The sequence below is a fragment of the Callospermophilus lateralis genome, chromosome 11 (assembly GCF_048772815.1).
Source record: "Callospermophilus lateralis isolate mCalLat2 chromosome 11, mCalLat2.hap1, whole genome shotgun sequence".
NCBI lineage: Eukaryota > Metazoa > Chordata > Mammalia > Rodentia > Sciuridae > Callospermophilus > Callospermophilus lateralis.
Window position 1 is genome coordinate 733,497 of NC_135315.1, and position 24,310 is coordinate 757,806.

Sequence of the window (24,310 nt, forward strand, 5' to 3'; positions counted from 1 at the left end):
GGTGCCCCTCTGCCCACTGTCCTTCCGGCCCTGCCTCAGCAGAGCTTGCAGAGGCCCTGCTGGCCGCTGGCCCAAGTCCACACACAGGGACCAGGTTCCTGGGCACTTCCCAGTGGATGGGGCACCTGGTCCAGGAAGCCTCCCTGCCCACCTCCCTGCCCTCAGGGGGCTCTGGTGTGCTGCCACCAGGGACACACCGCTGCCGTCCTCCACTGTCTTTCCCTGCCGCAGCCCAGGAGGGCCCCTGGGTTGGAGGGACTCAGGTGGGTGGCAGGTCCAGAGCTCCTGCAGCTGGGCAAAGGGGGCGGGGGGGTCTCCCCCCAGCCTGCAGGAATAAAGTGTCGGTTTTCTCCCTTCCCGCCTGGGAAGGGGAGGGGCTGGCTGCCGCGAACCCCGGGCCTCAGCCAGAGTGTCTGTGAGTCCTCAGTGAGAGAAGGCATGGAGCCCCGCGGCCCGGCACCCGAGAAGCCGTGGCTCAGCGGGCAGGAACTCAGCCGCGTGCAGCCTCCCTGCTCAGGAGGTCAGCATTCCTGGCCCCCGGGCCAGCGGCTCCCGGGGCGGCACCCGCAGACAGAAGCCCTCATTTCCCATCTGCGGGTAGGGAAGCTGGCACGGGCACTCTGCTCACCAGCTAGCCCCCATCACTGCCTCTGGGACAGCTAAGGCACCAAAGCCTGCCCACACATGCCTCCACCCATGCGCACTGGCCCACCTGCCCCAACCACAGAGTAAGAGGGGCACAGAGAAAGGCAGCTGGCCCAGGCTGGCCCTGTTCTGTGCGTCCGTCAAACAGGGCAACCACAGGGGCCCGACCCATAGGGTCCACCTCCCTCACGAGCTGCCCAGGACAGCACCCCCACCCGCCCATGGCTGGCCCTGCTCCCTGAGCCACCCCGAGGCCCTCCAGGGGACAGCCCACGAGGGGTGTCCACCCAGCAGAGTCTCGGGAGCACAAGTCACTGGGCCTCTCAGCATCCATCTGCCACATAGAGCCCCTGGACCCAGGCAGGGGCCCCGATGTAATGTGGTTGGATGACAGGGCTGCCGAGGACTGTGGACACCAGCCGGTCCACCCTCTCTCACTGTTGACACGTGAGCTCTGGACCCCCTTTGCATGGATGGCTGCCCCAGAGTTGCATCTGTCTGGCTCTGTCCAGCTGCGGCCCAGGACTAAAGCCCAGGTCAGCATCACCAGCCTCACCTCTGAAGCCAGGCCCAGCTTCTGACCTTGAACATACCTCTGTCCCCAAGACCTTCTCCTGAGCCGAGGCTCTGCTCCCTTTCACCCTGGCCTGGGGGCTGGCTGGCTCCCGAAGCTGCCTCAGCCACGCCCCTGGAGAGCCCCACTTCCCTCCCTGACCCGCCAACCCCATTGCAGGCCTCTGTGGGGTGGGGGGGTCACTAGCCCGCCTGGCCCCCCTCAGTGGTGGTCACCATCAACATGGGAAACGGCGGCTGACCCACTGTGGCCTTGCCCGTCTACAGCCCATCTGTGACCCGAGGACAGTGGGTGCTGTGTGCTGGCAACTGAAAACCCCTCTATAAGGCCCACCAAGCATGGACAGCGGCCACCTCAAGTGCCAGGGCAAGGCTCAGGAGGCCCATCCATCAACAGGCACCCAAGACACACAACACCCCAGCACCTTAACGGCAACCACTCGCACTGTCGTTAGCCTCGAAGCGCCAAGGACGCGAGATGACCTTACCCACAGGGTTTGCAGATTTAAACGATACTGTGGTGTGATGTGCAGTTTACCTAAAAATCTCGCTTCCAGAAAGTATCACCAGGAAGATCGTCCTTGGCCACAGAGACCAAGTTGTAGCGTCCTGCATTGCCCCGTTGCTTCCACCACAAAAACTGACCACTCAGAAGGCCGAGGCAGGCGCACTACGACGAGTTCAAGGCCAGCCTGGGCAACCCAGCGAGACCCCTGGAGAGGGCTGGGCGTAGCTCAGCGGTGGAGCACTCTTGGGCTCAATCCCTAGCACCACAAAATTTTTAAAAGACTAACAACTGAGAAAGGACCTACTGTCCACTCAGGATACCTGCTGCACAGATCACGGCCCACAGCGGGCAGCGGGAGGGCTCCATGGGAGAAACCACCGCAGCTTCACCTTCAGACCTTCATAAGACACCACTCGGCCATGAAGGTTGGTTGCAGGACACAGTGGCCCCATGTTTAGGAGAACAAAATGCACATGGGTGTATTGAGTTTTTATCACCACTTACAGATTTTCACATCTATACCAAAAAAATATGGAATGATAAGCAAGGGAATCAACCATGATTAGGGTCAGGGCTGGGGTGGCCGTGGAGGGCCTGGTCTCTCCCAGGGGTTAGAGTTAGGGTTAGGGTTAGGGTCAGGGCTTGGGTGGCCATGGAGGGCCTGGTCTCTCCCAGGGGTTAGGGTTAGGGTTAGGGTTAGGGTCAGGGCTTGGGGTTAGGGTTAGGGTTAGGGTTAGGATTAGGGTCAGGACTTGGGGTTAGGGTTAGGGTCAGGGCTGGGGTGGCCATGGAGGGCCTGGTCTCTCCCAGGGGTTAGGGTTAGGGTTAGGGTTAGGGTTAGGGTTAGGATTAGGGTCAGGGCTTGGGGTTAGGGTTAGGGTTAGGGTTAGGGTCAGGGCTGGGGTGGCCATGGAGGGCCTGGTCTCTCCCAGGGGTTAGGGTTAGGGTTAGGGTTAGGGTTAGGGTCAGGGTTAGGGTTAGGGTCAGGGCTTGGGTGACCGTGGAGGGCCTGGTCTCTCCCAGGGGTTAGGGTTAGGGTTAGGGTTAGGGTTAGGGTCAGGGCTGGGGTGGCCATGGAGGGCCTGGTCTCTCCCAGGGGTTAGGGTTAGGGTTAGGGTTAGGGTTAGGGTTAGGGTTAGGATTAGGGTCAGGGCTTGGGGTTAGGGTTAGGGTTAGGGTTAGGGTCAGGGCTGGGGTGGCCATGGAGGGCCTGGTCTCTCCCAGGGGTTAGTGTTAGGGTTAGGGTTAGGGTTAGGGTCAGGGTTAGGGTTAGGGTCAGGGCTTGGGTGACCGTGGAGGGCCTGGTCTCTCCCAGGGGTTAGGGTTAGGGTTAGGGTTAGGGTCAGGGTTAGGGTCAGGGCTTGGGGTTAGGGTTAGGGTTAGGGTTAGGTTAGGGTTAGGGCTGGGGTGGCCGTGGAGGGCCTGTTTCTCCCAGGGGGTGCTGTCCTGTCTCCCAGTCTCTGGAATGGAACCCAGGGCCTTAGGCGTGCCAGGCAAGCGCTCTTCCACTGAGCTGCACCCTAGCGACCCTCATTCTCGTGGAGAGGCCGCTGAGGCCCCCCAGTTCTTGGGGAGGTACATGAGGCCATGGGCTGCCACCTGGCCAGCAGCACCCTCACAGAGAGTCCTGTGGCTTCTCACTGTCCACCGGCAGCCGGTGCCCCCTGGACCTGGCATCTGGAGACCACCGACCCAGCTGCAGATCTGGGCACGTCACTCTAGTACCTACTTTTGGTCCCCATAGCACTGGGCCCAGCACCATCAGCTGGCTTGAACAGCAGCCAACAGGACAGGCAGAGTCTTGCGGGCCAGGCCTTTGCTGCCCAGGGCCTCACCCCTGTCCTGCTCCAGGGGCACCTACCCTCCCTGGACCAGACGCAAGGCTTGTGGCCCAACAGCAAGCGTCCTGAGGGGTTTCTACTCCGGGAGAAGGGCAGAGCCCAGCAGCGCCATGGACATGCCAAGGACGGGGGCTGGCAGACAAGTTGCCGGGGAACCATGTGGACCCACCATCACTGACACGGAATGATAGGAAGGCCACCACTAGGGAGGGACAGTCCCAGGGGGACTCCTCCCAGAGGAGGGGACAGAGAAGGGAAGCTGAGGACACGGGAGCACGTGTCCAACATGAGGGAGAGCCAGAGGAGGGCAGGGCACGGCCCCAGAACAGGGTGCGCCCACAGTGGCCACTCAGGCAGGGAGGGCAAGTAAACTCCGAGGGCTCCTCCCAGAACTCAGGAGACACGGGATAGCACTCAAGCACGGAAGGTGAAGAACCGCGTTCCGAGCCTGCCACACCCGAGCCACAGACTGTGGGAGGCCGACCTTACGGGTGACTGAGTTACACTCCCCAGCTGGGTGCTGAGGCGCTCAGTCGCAGAAATGGGTGTGTCTTGCTACAGCCCCGTGGGTGAAGCTACGCTCACCTGTTCCTTTGTAATATCACCCCTTGCCCTGTTTAGGGTAGAATCTCCTATGGAAGTGCCTTGTGTGTGTCCCCTCCTCTTACGGTGCCCTTGGGTGTGGCCTACCCAGGTGTCAGTCAACCTGCTGACAGTGGACATCATGAAGATAGACCCAGCCCCCTGAAACCTGACCCCTTGCCTCATTTGAATAGCTTCTCCTCAATAAAAGGGGTCAGCGCATGCTCTGGCTCTCTCTTCCTGCGGACCCTTAAGGTCAGAGGAGCCGTCACAGCAACCCCAAAGAAAAGGTATTTGTGTCTCTTGTGTGGTTATCTTGTGCAGCCCAGTTAGCCCAGTTTAACCAGAGTGACCCCTGAGCCTTTTAGCCGCGAGAACAGAAACCCCGGCAACTGGCGCCCAACGTGGGCCGAAAGGTCTTTAAGCCTCCGGGACAAATGCGACAAATGCTGGCTCCTAAGGGGACTCCAATTTAAATATTAAAGAAAGTTAGTGAATTGGAAAGTTCTCTCCAGAAGTTAAGCATGCTTAGGATTGCAGAGTGTTGTGGGCAGAATCGTAGAAAAAGTGAGTGAATTAGACAAAAGGAAAATCTGTGACGTTAAAATTTTTAATACTGGGGTATAATTGTAGAGACTCTAAATAAACATAGTTATTAAGATGATTGATGGACTGTGTTGTTGAGTTGAGTCCTCTCCATGGAAAGCGCACTTTTGTGGATTTTTTAAAATTGTTTTTATAAATCTTTATAAAAGATTTTGGGGGGCTAGGATTGTTGCTCAGCGGTAGAGTGCTTGCCTGCATGGGCAGAACCTGAGTTCGATCCTCAGCATCACATAAAAAGAAAGCTTTAAAAAAAAAAGAGAGAGATTTTTTGGCCTTTATGTTCTAGAAGTTTGCACTAGGAGAGTGAGACAAAGGGAGAGAAAATGTGATGTTTACCTGGAGAGAAATAAGTCTCAGTTTTCTATTGTTTTTGTCAATACTACATGATTGTCCTATGAGTCAGAATGGCTGTAACTCAGCCGCTGGGGACAAGAGACTTCAGCCACTGCTGCTTGCTGCTCGCTATGGGGCCCTAGCCCCTGCCGCCAGCAGTGCTTTTAACCCTTGAGTTACTTGGACCTAAATGCCATGGCGATCCCCGAGCCACAGACCACGCAGGCGACAGTCCTCACCTCAGGCCTCTGAGGTGGAACACACACCGTCAGCCAAGGTCACTGTCAGCCAAGGTCACTGTCGGAGGCCATAGTCAAGAAAGAAGAGGCCCAAGCACCGACCAGACAGTCACAGAGAAATAAGAAGACTAAAGAGGAGGCAGCGGCGCCGAGGTTCCGCAGCGAGTCCGCACGAGGTGAGGGCGCGATGGAGGCCTCGGCCGCTTCCGCCACCTCCACCCCGACCCCGGCTGCTCCAACCTCGCGGAACCAGCTGGACCAGGAGCAGATTAAAAAGGCATTGGAAGCTCTGTTGACGCATTCCAGGTCCAGGAAGAACGACAATGGCTGGCTTTTGAATGAGAATGAAAATTTATTTTTAATGGTGGTATTATGGAAAATTCCAGAAAAAGAACTGAGGATCAGGTTGTCCTTGCCTCATGGTATTCAATCAGATCTGTCAGAAGTCTGTTTATTTACTAAGGATGAGCGCCCATCAGTTGAAGAGACAGAACGTTTCTACAGAAAACTTTTGAACAAGCATGGAATTAAAACCATCTCTCGGATTATCCCTTTCAAAGCCTTAAAAACAGAGTATAAAGCCTATGAAGCCAAGCTCCGCCTTCTGAGTAGTTTCGACTTCTTCCTCGCAGATGACAGAATCCGGCGGCTTTTGCCCTCACACATAGGGAAGCATTTCTACCGCAGGAAGAAAGTTCCAGTTCCTGTGAACCTTCTGGCAAAGAATTTATCGAAAGAAATCAACAGCTCTGTAGGTGGAACCGTCCTAAACATCTCCGAGAGTGGTTCTTGCAGCACTATACGCATCGGTCACACTGGGATGCAGATCCAGCATGTGATTGACAACTTCATCACCGTCACAGAGACTCTCTCAGAGAAGCTGCCAGAGTGGGGGAGCGTGAAGCTTCTGTTCGTGAAGACTGAGAGGTCTGTCTCCCTTCCCATCTTCTCCTCTTTTGTCAGCTGTCACAACGAGAGCGACAGAGTGTCCTTCCGTGAACTGAAGGAAAAAAAGGAAGCGAAGCAAAAAGAGAAAGAGAGAAAACTCCGTGAAAAACAGAAGTTGAAGAAGAAGAAAAACAAGAAGTTAAGGCAGCGGGCTAGAGAGGCTGCAGCCCCAAGTAAAGGTGACGCTGCGGCACCTAAAACTGGGGGTCCAGCAAAGAGCCCTGGGTCCCAGAAGAAAAAGACCAAACCAGGAAAGCCCCAGTTAAAAGCAGCAGATACGTCTGATGAGGACGTTCCACAGCTGGTACCAATAGGCAGCTCTCTGGCTGAAGAAAATGTCAAGGCCACAGGAAAGAAGTCTCCCAACAAAAGTCTTGGTCCCAGCACCCCTCGTGCCAAGAAGAGAAAGGCCCCGCCAGCTACAGAGACCCCAGAGTCTGCAGAGCCCGAGACCCCAGGTAAAGGCCCAACAAAGCAGCCAAGAGTGGGACAGAAGAAAACAGAAAGAAGCTCTGCACTGGGGAAAAAAGACCTGAGACAGACTCCAAAAAAGCCAGAGGCCAAGCTCTTCACTACTCCCAGCAAATCTGCAAGAAAATCTCCCAAAACCCCCAAACAGTGGCTGAAGAAGGCCAAAGTAGCCCAGTCAACCCCAAATCAGTGACTCACCCAGCCAGAGCGGCGGTCACCCCAAGAGCTTTTCAAAAATACTTGGGCCTGGGCTGGGTGGAATACTAGAGGAACACACACACGGCCCTGCCTCAGTCCTGACCCGCTGCAGCCTTCTCCAAAAGGGTGGCCTGTACCTGAGTATCTTAGAAACCTGCACTGGGGATTCTGGCATGTACCTGGTTCCAAGAGCCAGTGCTTTGAAGTGAAGTCTGTTTTTTAATTTTGTCCTATGTATTTGCTAACGTAATAGAGGGAAAGTAGAGTGCTTCTCCATGGTTGTGTTGGATTATTAAAATATAATGTTGATTACAGTTTTGTTATTTTACTATTAAAGTGAAATGTTGGCAGCATCCAGTTTGACTCAGGCCTATGGTGCCACCTGTTCCTCATCAGTGGAGTAGTGCACTGATGAGGTTGAAGCTCCTGTGACCCAGTCATTTCACCTCTGAACTTGGTTCGCACATGAGCTTTTGGGAGATGGCACTAAACCATGGCAGATGGCGTGGCTCGTGTTGGGTCTTGGTGGTGGTCAGGGTTAGGCGCATGGGTGGTGAGGAAATGAACACAGACACATTAATATGGAGAGGCCCCGGGTTGCATCCTGCCTACTGGAAGAACTTTGTACCATCCGTAAGTTTCCTGTTTTCCACGTCACTCACGCGTGACAGTGCCAAGACACTGGAGGCTGGGCCGCGTGTGAAGTTTGTTCAGTTGTCAGATACACTGAGGTGGTAGATGACTTCTTTAGCGCTCAGCCTTTCACTGGCACATCCCAAGCAGTAAGTGGTGGACTTGGGGTAGTATGCGGTGTCCTTTCAAAGATAACATAGTTCAGAGGCTAGGAGTGAAAGTCTCAAGTCTCACTTGTATTTTTGGTGGCGTAAATAACATTGTAGGGCTGGGGTTGGTTGTGGCTCAGCGGGAAAGTGTTCGCCTAGCGCCTCAGCACCACATATAAACAAATAAATGTATTTTTTTTTAATTAAAAAAAAAAAGACTAAAGAAACGCCCAATCTGCCTAAGGACCTAGAACTCTGCCCACACACGCGGAGAGCAGACGGAGAGAGGGGCGGGGACGTGCTGAGACATCCCTCCCCACAGGAAGAAGACGGAGATGCAGATGGGGCTGGGAGTCCCTGGACAGCCAGGAGCAGTGAGGACCAAACGTGGACTGGCCACTGTTAAACCAACAGAGAGGGGAGAAACGCAAACGCAGACCTCGGGGAGCAGGCAGCGTGACTGGAGGGACAGCGGGCAGCGTGACTGGAGGGACAGCGGGCAGCGTGACTAGAGGGACAGCGGGCAGCGTGACTAGAGGGACAGCGGGCAGCGTGACTAGAGCGACAGCGGGCAGCGTGACTAGAGGGACAGCGGGCAGCGTGACTGGAGGGACAGCGGGCAGCGTGACTAGAGGGACAGCGGGCAGCGTGACTAGAGCGACAGCGGGCAGCGTGACTGGAGGGACAGCGGGCAGCGTGACTGGAGGGACAGCGGGCAGCGTGACTAGAGGGACAGCGGGCAGCGTGACTAGAGGGACAGCGGGCAGCGTGACTGGAGCGACAGCGGGCAGCGTGACTGGAGGGACAGCGGGCAGCGTGACTAGAGGGACAGCGGGCAGCGTGACTAGAGGGACAGCGGGCAGCGTGACTAGAGGGACAGCGGGCAGCGTGACTGGAGCGACAGCGGGCAGCGTGACTGGAGGGACAGCGGGCAGCGTGACTGGAGGGACAGCGGGCAGCGTGACTAGAGGGACAGCGGGCAGCGTGACTAGAGGGACAGCGGGCAGCGTGACTAGAGGGACAGCGGGCAGCGTGACTAGAGGGACAGCGGGCAGCGTGACTAGAGGGACAGCGGGCAGCGTGACTAGAGGGACAGCGGGCAGCGTGACTAGAGGGACAGCGGGCAGCGTGACTAGAGGGACAGCGGGCAGCGTGACTGGAGGGACAGCGGGCAGCGTGACTAGAGGGACAGCGGGCAGCGTGACTAGAGGGACAGCGGGCAGCGTGACTAGAGGGACAGCGGGCAGCGTGACTAGAGGGACAGCGGGCAGCGTGACTAGAGGGACAGCGGGCAGCGTGACTGGAGCGACAGCGGGCAGCGTGACTGGAGGGACAGCGGGCAGCGTGACTGGAGGGACAGCGGGCAGCGTGACTAGAGGGACAGCGGGCAGCGTGACTAGAGGGACAGCGGGCAGCGTGACTGGAGCGACAGCGGGCAGCGTGACTGGAGGGACAGCGGGCAGCGTGACTAGAGGGACAGCGGGCAGCGTGACTAGAGGGACAGCGGGCAGCGTGACTAGAGCGACAGCGGGCAGCGTGACTAGAGGGACAGCGGGCAGCGTGACTGGAGGGACAGCGGGCAGCGTGACTAGAGGGACAGCGGGCAGCGTGACTAGAGCGACAGCGGGCAGCGTGACTGGAGGGACAGCGGGCAGCGTGACTAGAGGGACAGCGGGCAGCGTGACTGGAGGGACAGCGGGCAGCGTGACTAGAGGGACAGCGGGCAGCGTGACTAGAGGGACAGCGGGCAGCGTGACTAGAGCGACAGCGGGCAGCGTGACTGGAGGGACAGCGGGCAGCGTGACTAGAGGGACAGCGGGCAGCGTGACTAGAGGGACAGCGGGCAGCGTGACTGGAGGGACAGCGGGCAGCGTGACTGGAGGGACAGCGGGCAGCGTGACTAGAGGGACAGCGGGCAGCGTGACTAGAGGGACAGCGGGCAGCGTGACTGGAGCGACAGCGGGCAGCGTGACTGGAGGGACAGCGGGCAGCGTGACTGGAGGGACAGCGGGCAGCGTGACTGGAGGGACAGCGGGCAGCGTGACTGGAGGGACAGCGGGCAGCGTGACTAGAGGGACAGCGGGCAGCGTGACTAGAGCGACAGCGGGCAGCGTGACTGGAGGGACAGCGGGCAGCGTGACTAGAGGGACAGCGGGCAGCGTGACTGGAGGGACAGCGGGCAGCGTGACTGGAGGGACAGCGGGCAGCGTGACTGGAGCGACAGCGGGCAGCGTGACTGGAGCGACAGCGGGCAGCGTGACTGGAGGGACAGCGGGCAGCGTGACTAGAGGGACAGCGGGCAGCGTGACTGGAGGGACAGCGGGCAGCGTGACTGGAGGGACAGCGGGCAGCGTGACTGGAGGGACAGCGGGCAGCGTGACTGGAGGGACAGCGGGCAGCGTGACTAGAGGGACAGCGGGCAGCGTGACTAGAGGGACAGCGGGCAGCGTGACTAGAGGGACAGCGGGCAGCGTGACTGGAGGGACAGCGGGCAGCGTGACTGGAGGGACAGCGGGCAGCGTGACTAGAGGGACAGCGGGCAGCGTGACTAGAGGGACAGCGGGCAGCGTGACTAGAGGGACAGCGGGCAGCGTGACGAGAGGGACAGCGGGCAGCGTGACTGGAGGGACAGCGGGCAGCGTGACTAGAGGGACAGCGGGCAGCGTGACTAGAGGGACAGCGGGCAGCGTGACGAGAGGGACAGCGGGCAGCGTGACTGGAGGGACAGCGGGCAGCGTGACTGGAGGGACAGCGGGCAGCGTGACTAGAGGGACAGCGGGCAGCGTGACTAGAGCGACAGCGGGCAGCGTGACTGGAGGGACAGCGGGCAGCGTGACTAGAGGGACAGCGGGCAGCGTGACTAGAGGGACAGCGGGCAGTGGGCAGCGTGACTAGAGGGACAGTGGGCAGTGTGACTAGAGGGACAGCGGGCAGCGTGACGAGAGGGACAGCGGGCAGCGTGACTAGAGGGACAGCGGGCAGTGGGCAGCGTGACTAGAGGGACAGTGGGCAGTGTGACTAGAGCGACAGCGGGCAGCGTGACTAGAGGGACAGCGGGCAGCGTGACTAGAGGGACAGTGGGCAGCGTGACTAGAGCGACAGCGGGCAGCGTGACTAGAGGGACAGCGGGCAGCGTGACTAGAGGGACAGCGGGCAGCGTGACTAGAGCGACAGCGGGCAGCGTGACTAGAGGGACAGCGGGCAGCGTGACTAGAGGGACAGCGGGCAGTGGGCAGCGTGACTAGAGGGACAGTGGGCAGTGTGACTAGAGGGACAGCGGGCAGCGTGACGAGAGGGACAGCGGGCAGCGTGACTAGAGGGACAGCGGGCAGTGGGCAGCGTGACTAGAGGGACAGTGGGCAGTGTGACTAGAGCGACAGCGGGCAGCGTGACTAGAGGGACAGCGGGCAGCGTGACTAGAGGGACAGCGCGATGCCCGACGTGGCGAGCCGCGTCCTGAGAGCAGCCGTCTGTCCATGATCACAGCCAGACTGCCCCGTGCCCTCGCAGCCAGGAGGAGGAGGCCAGGGGAGGTGACGGAGAGAGGGAGGAGGCCAGCAGCTGAGGAGAGACCTGGACAAGCACCTTCAGGTCTGGATCTCGTGACCAGAACCCATGGACTTCCACTCGGCCCAAGGGTACGCTGTCAGCATGCGGGAGACCCTTCTGAAGGGCACTGGCCGTTACCAGGTCCTGAGCTAAGAGGGAGGAACGCAGCAGGGTCTAGGCCCCAGGGCTGCCACCTGTCCTGCAGACTCACGGGGGAGGGCAGAGCTCGTTGGCTGTACGTGGCACAGGAAGGCGCTCTTCATGCCACAGAAGGCCGTGGATGCTCATCTTAGACTGACTCCTCTTATGTGGGGAAAGGCAAATAATCACAAAGGAGGAAAGTGAGCAGTGGACAGCTCATGATGAACAGCCTGGGCACCTCAGGCTGGGCCACGGAGGGCTGTGAGCAGTCCTGGGGGTTCTGGAGGGCTCCGCCTGGGACCCAGCTGCACTGCCCCACTCTCCACGTCTGGGCGCTTGGTCCTGAGTGTGGCTCGGGACAGAGCCTCTCTGAGCTGTGTCCTGCTAATCCCCTGTCTCTTCCCAGACTGCCAAGCAACCGATGACCCCAAAGGAGCAGCTACCCTGGACGCCCAGAGACCCAGGAGGGGCAGAGAAGATGCCATCTGTGGAGTGGAAAAGGAGGGTGGCCAGGTTCAGTGGCACAGTGGCCGGGTGTGGTGCACCTGCCTGTGATCCCAGCAACTCAAGAGGCTGAGGCAGGAGGATCACAGGTTTGAGACCAGCCACGGCAACTTCGGGAGACCCTGTTTCAAAATAAAAGGGGCTGGGGACGTGGCTCAGTGGTGGAGTGCCCCTGGACTCAGTCTCCAGTACTGGCTGAGACATGCCCCGTGGATGGAGGTGTGTGGCTATCTGAGGGTGCCCGGAACCCGTGGCATCATTCACGATAGATACAGGGATTCTGGAAAATTCTGTTTTGAGATTCTCGTCAGGCACACTCCCACCCCAGGCCAGCTCTTAATCCCATGACACGGAGCAGACCACGTGGTTCTGGAGGCCAGAAGTCCACAGTGGAGGTGCACTGGGTGGGCCCCTCAGAGGCTGTGGTGAGGGCCTGGGGCAGGTCCCCGGCTCCTGGTGGTCTTGTGACCCACTTGGCCTGGTTTCCCCCACATCCACGGCTCTGTGTCCAGATCAGTCCTGTCATGTGAGGGACCGGTCATGATCTCAGCTCTCAGCTCCTCTTACTGCCTCTGCCAAGACCCTGTCCCCAAACAAAGCACGTGTGCAGCTTCTGGGTGGCCCCGAGTTGGGGGGACACTGTTCACATGCCATCCCTTCTTCAGACAGTGATGGGGGTGGAGCTCTGGGTGTTTGGGGACCTGGCTGGGACATGAGCACAGAGGAGGGGAGGCGGGACAGGGGAATGGGAGACGGGAAGGACTGGCATCAGGTAGCACCTGACCTGCAGAGGGGGTCCCGGGGTCCCTCTGGCTGGGGACGGGGTGGTTTTGGGCAGTGCATACAGCAAACCCAGTGCAGAGAATGGCCAGCTCTGGACGTGCTGGAATGGTGGACCTGGCAGGGGTCGAGGCCAACATCAAGGGTCTGCTCCCTGAATGAGGAGAGGAGGGTTCAGATTCGGGGACTGCGGGAACATCCCAGGGCAGGGAACAGAGCCAGGAGCCTGAGGGTCCTGCCGGCCCAGAGCAGCCATAGTGCTACCCGCTCCCCAGAAAACCCAACCTTACGGCAAGCAGAGGAACCCCACCCTGCCCACTCCTGCCACCGGGTGCTGTCAAAAGACAGAACCACGACCCACTCGGCCGTAGGGCTGGTCCTTGGCTTCTGATCAAGTCTCATGGCCACAGAAGGGGCCCGTCCAAGCCCAGCGAGCTCCCATTTGACAATGGAGGGACAAGGGTTTCCAAGGTGGACACAGGAGAGAAGAAGACAAAGAGCTGGTTGGTTGGCGTCAGGTTGGGTAGAGCCACAGGGAGTCCTTCTGCTTCGGTGGACGGGGGCCTCTGCTGCCTCCCAGTTTCCTGGAGCTCTCAGGCATTGGCCCCAGTGACTGGCTCTGGCTGGTCTCTCGGGGCCTGGTGTGGGTCCAAGACAGCGGCCTCCCATGTGAAGGCAAGGGGTAAAGGGAGGTGTGGGGAGGAGGTGGCCCAGGCTTCTGGAAGCTTCTGATCACCCGTGGGGAGGAAAGGCACCCAGCAGCCACTGCTCCTGGTTCTCAGCCCGCACAGCCCGCTGCGGGCCAGGGTCCTGCTGTGACTAGGCCGCACCCCCTCCCCCCAGGATGCAGTGCCTGAGTCAGTCTGCGGCAGGCGCCGCCGTCTGCTGTTTCAAGCTGGGGCTGCGGTCGAGGCAGGAAAACCCGCTGGACCTGCAGCGCCCACCAGGTTCTCAAGCCCCTACACGGCGCCCTCCCCCCACCCCGATGGCAGCAGGTGTCTAGGCTTCTGTGCTGGGCCATCCACTTTCTTAAACCAAGAGCCTGGCCGCCACTCATTCCCTCACCACTACGTTGGCCAAGGACCCACATAGTGACCTGAGGGCTGGCCTCCTGAGGGTCAGCACCCACCAGGGCAGGGGAGCCCTCTATGTCCTGCCTTTTCTGAGCAGCCCACCACCCACACTTGGCCCTTCAGCAAAGTCCGGTGGACTCATCTGTCATCGCGGCTGCCAGCTGCACGCCCTTGCCACCCCACCCCTTCCCACTGGGGAATCCCAGTGGATCTGGGGGACCTCAAGCAGCCCTCCCACTAGGGTCATGGACAGATGCTCTGTGTGCAGGGATCCACTTGTCCCTTTATTTTCTACCTTCCTGCTCCTGCCTCAGCAGTCTAGGGGGAAATGACCCCAGAGGACAGTGTGGCCTGGGGTGGCTGAAGAAGGGCTCTCAGGGGGCTGCTGGTGGGCATGGGGAGGGGGAAATCCAGAGGAGGGAGGAGAGCAGGCGTGGGAGAAGCAGGGACATGGGCAGAGCACGTGGGCAGGGCACGGCGGCGACCGTCTTGGAAGTTCCTCCCTCCCTCCCTCCAGGTGCCAGCCCCTCCCCGTGCACCTCCTCTTTTCGCGCCTTTGTGTAGCACTGGGGTCGCACCCAGGGCCTCATACATGCTGAGCAAGGACCCTGCACTGCCCTGTGCCCCTGGCCCTTTTTCACTTTCTACTTTGAGACAGGATATCACTGGGTTGCCCAGGCTGGCTTCAAACCTGCGATCCTCCTGCCTCGGCCTCCCAGTAACTGGAATTTGGTCATGTGTCCCCACACCTGGCTTCCCTGACCCTTTTACCCCAACGGAAGCATTTGATCTTTAGCAGTTGGAGATGTGTCTGCCCACAGGAGCCCCAGGAGCTGGCCCAGGCAGTCCAGGCCCACCACCAGGAGAGCAAGAGGGAGACGCACGCCTGATGAGGAGGACCCCACTCAACATGGCCTTCCTGCTCGGCCCCTGCTTTCCTTCCCTCTAGGCCCGGTTTCTGTTCTAAAAGGCTCAGGGGTCACTCCAGGTAAACTGGGCTGACTGGGCTGCACAAAATAACCACACAAGAGACGCAAGTACCTTTTTCTTTGGGGTCGCTGTGACGGCTCCTCTGACCTTAAGGGTCTGCAGGAAGAGAGAGAGAGAGCAGGTGCTGACCCCTATTATTGAGGAGAAGCTATTCAAATGAGGCAGGGGGTCAGGTTTCAGGGGGCTGAGTCTATCTTCATGATGTCCACTGTCAGCAGGTTGACTGACACCTGGGTAGGCCACACCCAAGGGCACAGTAAGAGAAGGGAACACACACAAGGCACTTCCATGGAAGATTCTATCCTAAACAGGACAAGGGGTGATATTACAAAGGAGCAGGTGAGTGTAGGTCCACCCACGGGGCTGTAGCAAGACACACCCTGCCCGAGACACCGACCCTCGAACCCAAGAGGGGTGGGGAAAGCTCTGCCACATTTCTGCGACTAAGCGCCTCAGCACCCAGCGGGGGAGTGTGACCCAGTCACGAGGGAGGTTGGTCCCCCACCTCTAAAAGCCCTGAGACCCCTGAGGCCCTGGACGGACCCTGAGGCAATAGCCCTGCCTCTCTCTTCTCAAGGTTGCCTGTCCTCCCTGCCCACAGGGTCTCCCGGACACAGGCCCAGAGCAGGGTCAGCAGGGACAGCCTCCACCAGGCTTCCCTCTGGGGAGCCCAGCCCAGAGCCTGAGGTCAGCAGGTTGGAGGGGAGGCCCAGGGCCTCAGCCCCGCCGGCCTCCCAGGCAGCAAGCAGGCGCCAGCGGCACTCCGCTTGGCAGGGCCCCACCCCCTCCTCCTCCTGACCATGCCCCCTTCCTCAGGCCCCCCTCAGGCCTTCTGCTCAGGATAAGACCTCTGTCCCCCAGCTCTGGGTCCTCTTGGCCCTGCTCCTTGACCTCAGTGGTCAAAGACAGCAGGGAGTGGGCCTGCCTGACTGAAGACAGCGCTCTGCTTCTGATGGGCAGTGACCAGGGCCTCCCTGAGCCTCCCTGGGTCCAGGCTGTGGGAAGGGGCCCACCGTCCACATGACACCCTAGGCCCCAGGCCCTGACCGATCCTCAGGCACCTCCCCCTCGAACTCTCCAGGAGTTCCTCAGTCCTTACAAGGACCCGGGTGGCAGGGACTGACACCCCAGGCCAGAGAAGGTGGCCCAGGCCAGGACAGCAAGGTCCAGAGGATGCCTGTCTGTCCAAGGCCACCTGGGTCCCCACCCCAACAATGGCCCAGGAGGAAGGGCCCCTTTGGGAGACTCCATCCCCTCCCCCCAGGAAGTGGTTCCTTTCCACCAGATCCTGTGGCAGTTTTTCAGAACACTCTGCCCCACCTGCCCATTTAGACAGAAGCCCAGGAGGTGTATGTGGAAGGGGTCTGTCCACCGCAAAGACCTATAGGAGGGTGAGGGGGGTAGTTGAAAGGAAAGTGACCACAACACTCGGAGCAACCAAGAGATCTTTATTGCAGCAGTGAGAAAGAGGAGAACAGAGAGAGATAAAAAGAGAGAAGGGAAAGAGAGAGAGAGAGAGAGAGGGTGGGTGGGGGTGGGAGAGAGTGAGAGAGAGCAAAAGCGAGAGAAGAAAGAGAGGGCCAGAGAGGGGGGCCCAGCAGGAGGGAGATTTTATAGCCAAAATCTAATGGGGTCTCTGGGTCTGCAAGCTGACTCGTTGGTGTCCAAAGATCTCGGATCAGACAGCAGGTGCTAAGGGTGTCATCTTCTGCCTTCAGGCAGACGGGCAGGGGTCAGATGTGGGTTTCCCTTGCACCAGACGGGTGGGGGTCGAGTGTCCAGCCCACCTGCAGCTAGTATTCGTTCAGCCTGCCCTGCACCTAACAGTAGTGCCCCCAAACAGGACACAGGACCAGGAAGGCCTAGGTCACCCAGCAAATGCTTCTGCACTCAGCCATTTGTCTTAGGTGCCCACGCCCCAAAGCCAGGCCGAGGGCTCTGTATGTCTGGGAACTGCAGACTGCACCTAGCCAGTGCTTGAGACTCCACAGTGCAGCCTGGGGGCTTCAACCTCAAGATCGAAGCCCACCACAGACCACAGAGAAAGACTCCAGAAAACAAGGGGCCGGAGCTCTTGGAAGACACCAGCAAGGGCCCAGGCGCCCTCCGCAGTCCCCTGGCCAGGCACTGGGGGTCTTGGGTGCTCCGAGCCTGGGGGTCCTGCCAGCATGTCACAAGCCAGAGGCCATGACAGCTGCGCTGTGGACCACACCATCTGCACTCACCCACAGCGGGTGGACCGCTGTGGGATCTGAGAAACAGCTCCTGGAGGTCAAGCAGAAGGTGGGGTGCCAGGCTGTGACCCTGTGTGAGAAGATGCCGTTGAGCTGAGGCCTCTCCCCACAGCCACAGCCTGAAGGTCAAGCCCACAGGGCAGGACCTGGCACAGGGCCCCCAGGGTCGCTGCTGAGGCTGAACTTCCTGTTTCTCAGGTGGGCTCCAGCCACATCCTGCCTCCTGAGGTGTTTGCTCTCTCTTCTGCAACTGGGTCCCCAGCAGCAAGTCCCAAGCCCCAGCCCCTCCTACCCAGGGGCCCAGCTGCCTGGGAGACCCCCACTCCTGGCAGGACCCCTTCCTAGCAGTCTCCTGGCCCCTACCACCTCAAGGCCTGGAGAGTGAGGCCCAGAGCAGACCCAGCTGCCTGAGGGCTTCTTCTGGGCAGGAGCCGGTCCCCAAGTTGGTGACTATGTTCCAGTGGAGGGGAGGCCTCCCTTGCCTCCCCAGTCCCTGCCTGGGGGCCACCGAAACCCTCTTGGGGAGGTGGGAGCAGGTCCTGAGGCCACAGCCAGACGAGCATGGTCACTGGGGTCACCTGGTGCTGTCTAAGACCCTGTGCTCAGGAACCAGACTGCAGGGTCCCCCATGTCCCCTGGAAACGTCTGGGCGGACTGGGGCATGACTCCCTCTGCCTGCAGTCCCAGGTTCATGCTTCCTGTCTGTGAAACCTGAGCCTGGGGAGCTGAGCTGATGCCCTCTTCTGCAGGCCTGGGCCTGGCACCTGCCTGGCCACACCTCACACGTCCGCAGGGACTGAGCAGGCTCAGTCACCCGCGTCCTGTGGAAGCCCCCTCCAGGAACCTGGCCCAGCCCCTCTTAGACGACAAGAGAGGGGAGAGCAGCCGTGAGAGACCCCAGGTCAGACCCACCTAGCACACCTGTGAGCCAGGGGTGGCCTAGGACAGCAGGTGACCAGGTGGCACCAGCCCCACTGCCAGGGCGGTGGTCCCTGGCCTGGAGGGTGCCAGTCCCCACAGAGGCCCAGACTGCCGCCGCCGGGAAGGCAGCCCAGTGGTGCCCCAGGGGACGTGCACGTCCTCCCCTGGGTCCTCAGGGCAGGGCCGAGGGCCGCCTTGCACTGTCAGCCCCGGGAGGGCCGACGCCTCTCCCTCTGCCCAGCACTGCAGCTGCCGGCCCTGAGAGGAGCCCCTTCCCTGGGACCACCTCTCTCAGGGCTCCCGGGGGCTCCCCTGGCTTGCGCCCCCTGCAGGCCAGGCAACTCTCAGCAGAGAGCAGAGCCGGCACTCCCCACACTCATGCCAGGACCCACCCAGGAGGCAGAGGGTGCCAAGGGTGACACCAGCCAGCCCCCTGGAGGCCCCCCACATCCCTCCAAGAGGTCTCTGGGGAAGTTAGCCCCCTCCTCCCTTTCCTCTTGCTTTGGACCTGGGCTGTCCCCATCAACATGGCCCCCATCATGGAGGTGTGAGTCCCATGACGTCCAGAGGACATCCCTGGGGGCAGAGCTGCACCACAGGTGTCGGGCGTTGGAGGAAGGCGTGTGCACACGCCTTGCACAGTGGGGAGGCACAGGCTGAGAGACGGCCTTTACCTTGCAAATCCCGGCCGCCCCCGCTCAGCCTGAGCACAGCCCTCTTCACCCAGCACCCATGGACCTCAGACGCTCTCCAGTCACTGTGGTCCAAGGTCACCTCAGAGGCTCCCCAGTCACTGTGGTCCAAGGTCACCTCTGCCTTTCATTCCAAGGGCCTCACAAGAGACCAGGCTGAGTCCAGGCTAAGAGGCTGCTGCTCTCTGTGGGGCCAGCGAGCAGTGGTCAACCCTAGCAGTTGGCTATGGTCCTGCAGCTGCCGCAGCCCCAGGGACACGGTGACTCACCCTCCCTTGTCATTGATCGCACGGCCCTGTCACATTATTCCCACAGCCGTTGGAAGGACAGGTGCTTAGGGGTGGGTCGCCGCCTCAACCTCCTCCCAGAGTATCATGTGTGTGGGATCAGTGCTCCAGGGTCCGGGACCCTGCCCAGGACCTTTCCTCGGCTTCAGTGCCGGGTCCGAGACTGGCAGCCCCTTCCTACAGCCATGGACCTGTTTTTTCTATTTTCTCTGCCCCCCCCACCCAGAATGGAAGACCTCTCCCTCTTCCCCTGGAGAGCCACAAGGCCACCCTCTCCCTGCTCTGCACACATATGGCTTCCTCATGCCCCTCTCCCGCCCAGCCCCCTGGCCTGGCCACTTCCCCAGGCTCTGTCCATCTCAGCCGGGCCGCTCTCATTCCCCCAGGACCTCCTTGCCAGGCAGAGCCAGCTTTATGGGGCCTTGAGGGCAGACGTGGGAAGGTCAGCATACCCTGCCTCCACAGCTGACCCAGGCCAGGGCCTGACTGCAGCCCTTCCTCTCCCTGGACCCTCTGAGCCAGCCCTGGCCTGCCCTGAGCCTCGGGATGGCTCTGTCTCTAAGCCCTCTACTGCCCTCTGGTGACAAGTTCCTGGACTGTCTTCCACCCTGTGGCCTCCCACAGCTTTTTGGCTGGGGGTCTCCCAGGCCCAGCCACACCCTCTACCCTCAATGAGCACAGGCCAGTGGCCCTCTGGTGGCAGACTGGGGCAGGGGAGCCACTGTTAGACACTGCAGACCTCCCTTGGTGGAGGGAACAAGGCTGGCCTCCAGGAAAGTCTCCAGCTTTGAACTTCTCTGGGGCAGTTGCTTGTTAGGAGAAAGGAGCAAGCCACCTGGGTGCTGCCCTGGTGAAGACTTGGTGGCAGCAACACGGAGGGCGCCAGTCCTCGGCCCTGTCCAGGCCCACACTAAGAAGGGAGAGCTGGGGGAGGAGTGAGCCCCAGAGAAGAGGCAGGCCCAGCAGGCACCACATCCCTCCTGGGGCAGCGGAGAGAGGCGTGGGGGAGCCTGCCTCCACCAGGCTGGAGGGAAAGGGCCACTGGGAGGGGCCAGCTGGACGGGCGTCCTCTGTCCCTCCCTGCTGTTTGATGTCCTCCGGGGCCTGCAGGCCCTCTTCCAGGTGTGTTTCCACATTCCTTAGTCACTTTTAGGCATTCCTCTGTTCTTTTCAGGGGCTTTTGCAGGGGATCAGGCTCCTGTGAAAGGAGGCCTGGTGCTGCTGCCCTGAAACTGGCATGGAGGGAGAGGCTCTGTGCCAGGCAAGGACATCTCCTCCTCGGAGCCCCGGGTGACCTTGTGGCCCTGCCTTCTCCTGCCCCACCACTACCGGTCCTCCCTCTGCCCACCCAGGGACCCCGGTTCCTACATCAGATGAAAGACCCCGGTCTCCAGAGACCACTCTGCCAGCCTCATGGTCACGGGAGGCCAAGACCCCATACAAATCCCCACTCCCTGGGAACTCCTCCACATCCCCTACAGCAAGCCCCAAGAGCCCAGGCACCATGTCCTGCTCACCCCTGGCTCCCAGACAGCATTTCCAAGACCCACAGTCAGCCGCCCGGTGAGACTGAACTCCAATCTCCCATCAGTGGGGATGCTAGCTAGCTTGGCAGATAACTCCTGCCACTGCATTTCTGGCTTTCAAGCTTGTTACAGTGATGAGGGCTGGGGCTAAGGACATAGTTCAGTGGCTTCTCTAGTGACACGAGGTCATGGGTTCCATCTTTGGCATCACCAAAACCAAACAAAAAACCTGCAGGTGTGGAGGCTTCAATCCATTTCCCAGCTGAGCTCTGGGAGAGAGCATGCCCCCTGGCCCTTCACTGTGTAGGTGGGGGACCTAGGCCTTTCCTTCCAGGACTGGCCTCAAGACTGCAGCTACAGCTGGGCCCTGTTCCCAGGCCCTGCACCCTGTCCACTGCCCCGCTGCATCAGCAGAGAGCTCATCCTGCTTCCACCCCCTTCAGGAGTCTCAGATGCAGTTCTGTCCTGGGAGAGGACTCCTGTGGGAGGCTGCCCCTGATGATGACCAGCCAGCTCCAGGGATGGCCCTTCAGGGTGCAGGAAGAGGTTTGGGCACCGTTCTGAGGAAAGGAGGCCACGGTCCCTGCAGCCCTGGGCTGCAGAAAGGTTCACCACCACCCCCCCCCTTTCATGTGTTACCATTTCCTTGCAAAAGGGCTGTTTCCATTGTTCACTTTCTCTGAGCCATGTCAACACTCTCGGCCCACAACTTCCTGGTAGCTGCTGTCACAGTCCACGCTGATGCAGTTCTGGACTTGGTAATGGAAATGAGGTGAGTTCAGGAGTGTAGTGGAAATCTGCTTGTCACATGAACAGCCTGGGTGACACAGCACCATGTCTGAACCGCAACAGCTTCTGAAAAGGTCCACTTCTGCTGGCAGGAGGTACATGTCCCAGCAGCACAAAAGTTCTGGGAAGGGGCCCAGGCCAGCCTGCCCCCACCTCATGAACCCTCCCTGCACACTCTCCCCACCCTGGACCCTCCCAGCTGTGTCTCTTCCATCCACACATTGACACCCCTCTGGCCTCCGTGAGGACTTCTGTCCAGAACTCTGTGGAGGGACCTGGAGGGAACAGACACTCTGAGCCCAGCACTGCGCCCAGCCTTGAAAACAGTCCTCACCTGTGTACCAGGAAATGAACAACAGCACCCTGTTTTTAGTTATTGTGGTAGTTATTTAAATTATTCAAAAGTCAGCTTACGAATAAATTTAAAAGAAAATCAGAAACAGTGAAAACCTTTATCAGGAACTTTAATAAGAATTTAAACAGAAAACCTCTTTGTATTTGTATCCCTAAGTTTGGAAGTGCAGGGGTCATAAAAGATGAAAGAGCACTGAGTTCCTGTGAGATGGTCCGGGTGCTGGGTGAGAAGTAAGCGATTCACTCCCTGATGCTGAGTCAGAGGTGATCGTCAAGGACCTTGTCACCTGAAGGCGTCTGTTCCCCCTATACTACCGCCAGAGCTTTTCTTCTCTGCCACCAGGGGCAACAAATGCAAGACTTGGGCTCGGTGCGCTCAGCAAGCAGCGGCCCGGACACAGCCTGCTCTACGACGGCGGCGTCATCCTTCCCGGGAGGGAACACGTTTCCCCAAATTCTTACTATTTCGGTCATGGTGAGCAGGGTCGGGAAAAAGGAACCCATAACGATGAACAACCCTGGGATGATGGAATAGCAGACAATTGACCAGGAAGCTACGTGCATGAATGTCAAAACCGCGACGCCAAGTGAAGGGAGACTTCCCGGGAGCACGCACCAGTGCTATTTATATGCGCTCCCGGGACGGGCAAAACTCGTGGACGGCAGAGCAGTGACCTGCCGGGGCTGCAGGTGGGCAGAGCGGGAAGGGCTTGGAGAACGTTCCCGGGCGTGCTGCTCGGAGCTGTCGCCTGCGCTAAACTCGCGACGCGAGGTTAAGACTGGTGCGCCCCGCGGTCACTGAACCTGGCACCTACAAACACTCCACCAGGGCCAGTGCGCTAGAGCTCAGGGCCACGCGAGGCCTGGCTACCAAGTCGGGCTCCCGCACTCGCACGCCAGCCCACACCCTCCAGGACGTCGCAGCCAGGCGCCCAGGCTCGGCGCGCGCTGCGGGAGGGTTCTGGCGACGGGCAGGGCCAGGGCCGGGCGCTTGCGGCCGCAGGTCACGCGGACCTCAGCTCACGTGCCCCATTGGTCTCCTTGGGCGGGAGGCCTCAGTTCGGAGGCTACCGAGACGCGGCCCAGGAGAACCAGACCCGCGAAGGTTCCGGGGATGGCCCTCCTAGGCAGCCGTAGCCAAGACGGTCGCGGTCTCCCTGGGCACATGACCTAGGCCTGGCCAGTCACAGAACGACAGGCTCCGGTCTTAGTGATTGGGCCAGAGACAGGCACATGACCCACGATGGACCAATCAGAGCCCAGCCATGAATGTTTAAGGTGGAGCCAGAGTCAGTTGAGCGCTGGCAAAGTTTTCAATTTCATCTGAAGACTGCCCAGTGCCAACCAGTGTCCCAGGGAAACTTCCGTCCAGTCCGAGGTCCGAGCGCGCGGGAACCACGGCACGCGTCGTAACTGATGGCCAGCCCCCATGTCCCCAGGGCGCCGGCGGTTCGGTCGCGGCTGGGTCTAGGATCCATACAGGGCACGCGCGCCGCGGGCAGGTGACAGTATCCAGTGACTCTAGTTGCAAATTACGAAAGGCCCATCGCTATGGTCCTGAGAAGTCGGCTGAGGACGCCGTCAGGTAACAACACCCTGCGGGTGCCTGCGACGGGAGGGCAGCGAGCATGGCCTTGTGGACCAGCGAACTCCCGAGAAACACTTGGACTCGTTAGCTGCGGTGCACTTGCCACGAAACACCCTTAATGTCTGCAATTCGCTGTTGCCAGCATATTCGGAGTCGAGTAGATATCACTGATGACCGGTTTTACTTTTTCATTTCCCAGAAAGAACCTGTACCCACTAGCAGTCACTCTCTCCGCTCCTCCCCCAGCCCTAGAAATCTACTGTCAGTCCCTACAGACCTACCTAATATCTCATGGGACATACTTATACTAAAAAATTATCTGTTGCTTATGACTTCCCAGTAAGAACCCTAAAGCTTAGGAAATAATGCCAAGAATTAATAAATGGGATGGCATCAAATTAAAAAGCTTCTTCACAGCCAAGGAAGTAATTAGGGAAATAAAGAGAAAACCAACAGAATGGGAGGAAATCTGACAGGATTAATAAATAAAATATATAAAGAATTCAAAAACTTAGCAGCAAAAAATCAAATGATCCGATTAATAAATGAACCAAACATACATTTCTCAAAAGAAATACATATGGCCAACAAATATATGAACAAATGTTCAACATTGTTAACAATTAGGGAAATGCAAATCAAAACTACCCTACATTGGGGTTGTGACTGGGTTTGATCCTCAGCACCACATAAAGATAAATAAAGGTATTGTGTCCATCTACAACTAAAAAATGTTCAACATTGTTAACAATTAGGGAAATGCAAATCAAAACTACCCTACATTGGGGTTGTGACTGGGTTTGATCCTCAGCACCACATAAAGATAAATAAAGGTATTGTGTCCATCTTCAACTAAAAAATATTTTTTAAAAACTACATTGAGATTTCATTTCACTCCAGTCAGAATGGCAGTCATCAAGAATACAAAAAATAAATACTAGAGCAAATGTGCAGGAAAAGGGACACTTTTACACTGTTGGGAGGGACTGTCAATTAGTACAATCACTATGGAATTCAGCATGGAGTTTTCTCAAAAGTCTAGGCATGGAAGCCCAGTTATATCACTCCTCAGTATTTATCCCAAAGAATTAAAGTCAGTATACTACAGTGGTACATGCATCCCCATGTCTATAGCAGCAGGATTCACAGCAGCCAA

The 24,310-nt window shown here is 59.0% G+C and overlaps 1 pseudogene; it reads left to right on the top strand.

Annotated features, from left to right (window-relative positions):
* The first annotated feature begins 5,482 nt into the window (after window positions 1–5,482).
* Window positions 5,483–7,204, top strand: LOC143409607 (ribosomal L1 domain-containing protein 1 pseudogene; annotated as a pseudogene).
* The last annotated feature ends 17,106 nt before the right edge of the window (window positions 7,205–24,310 follow it).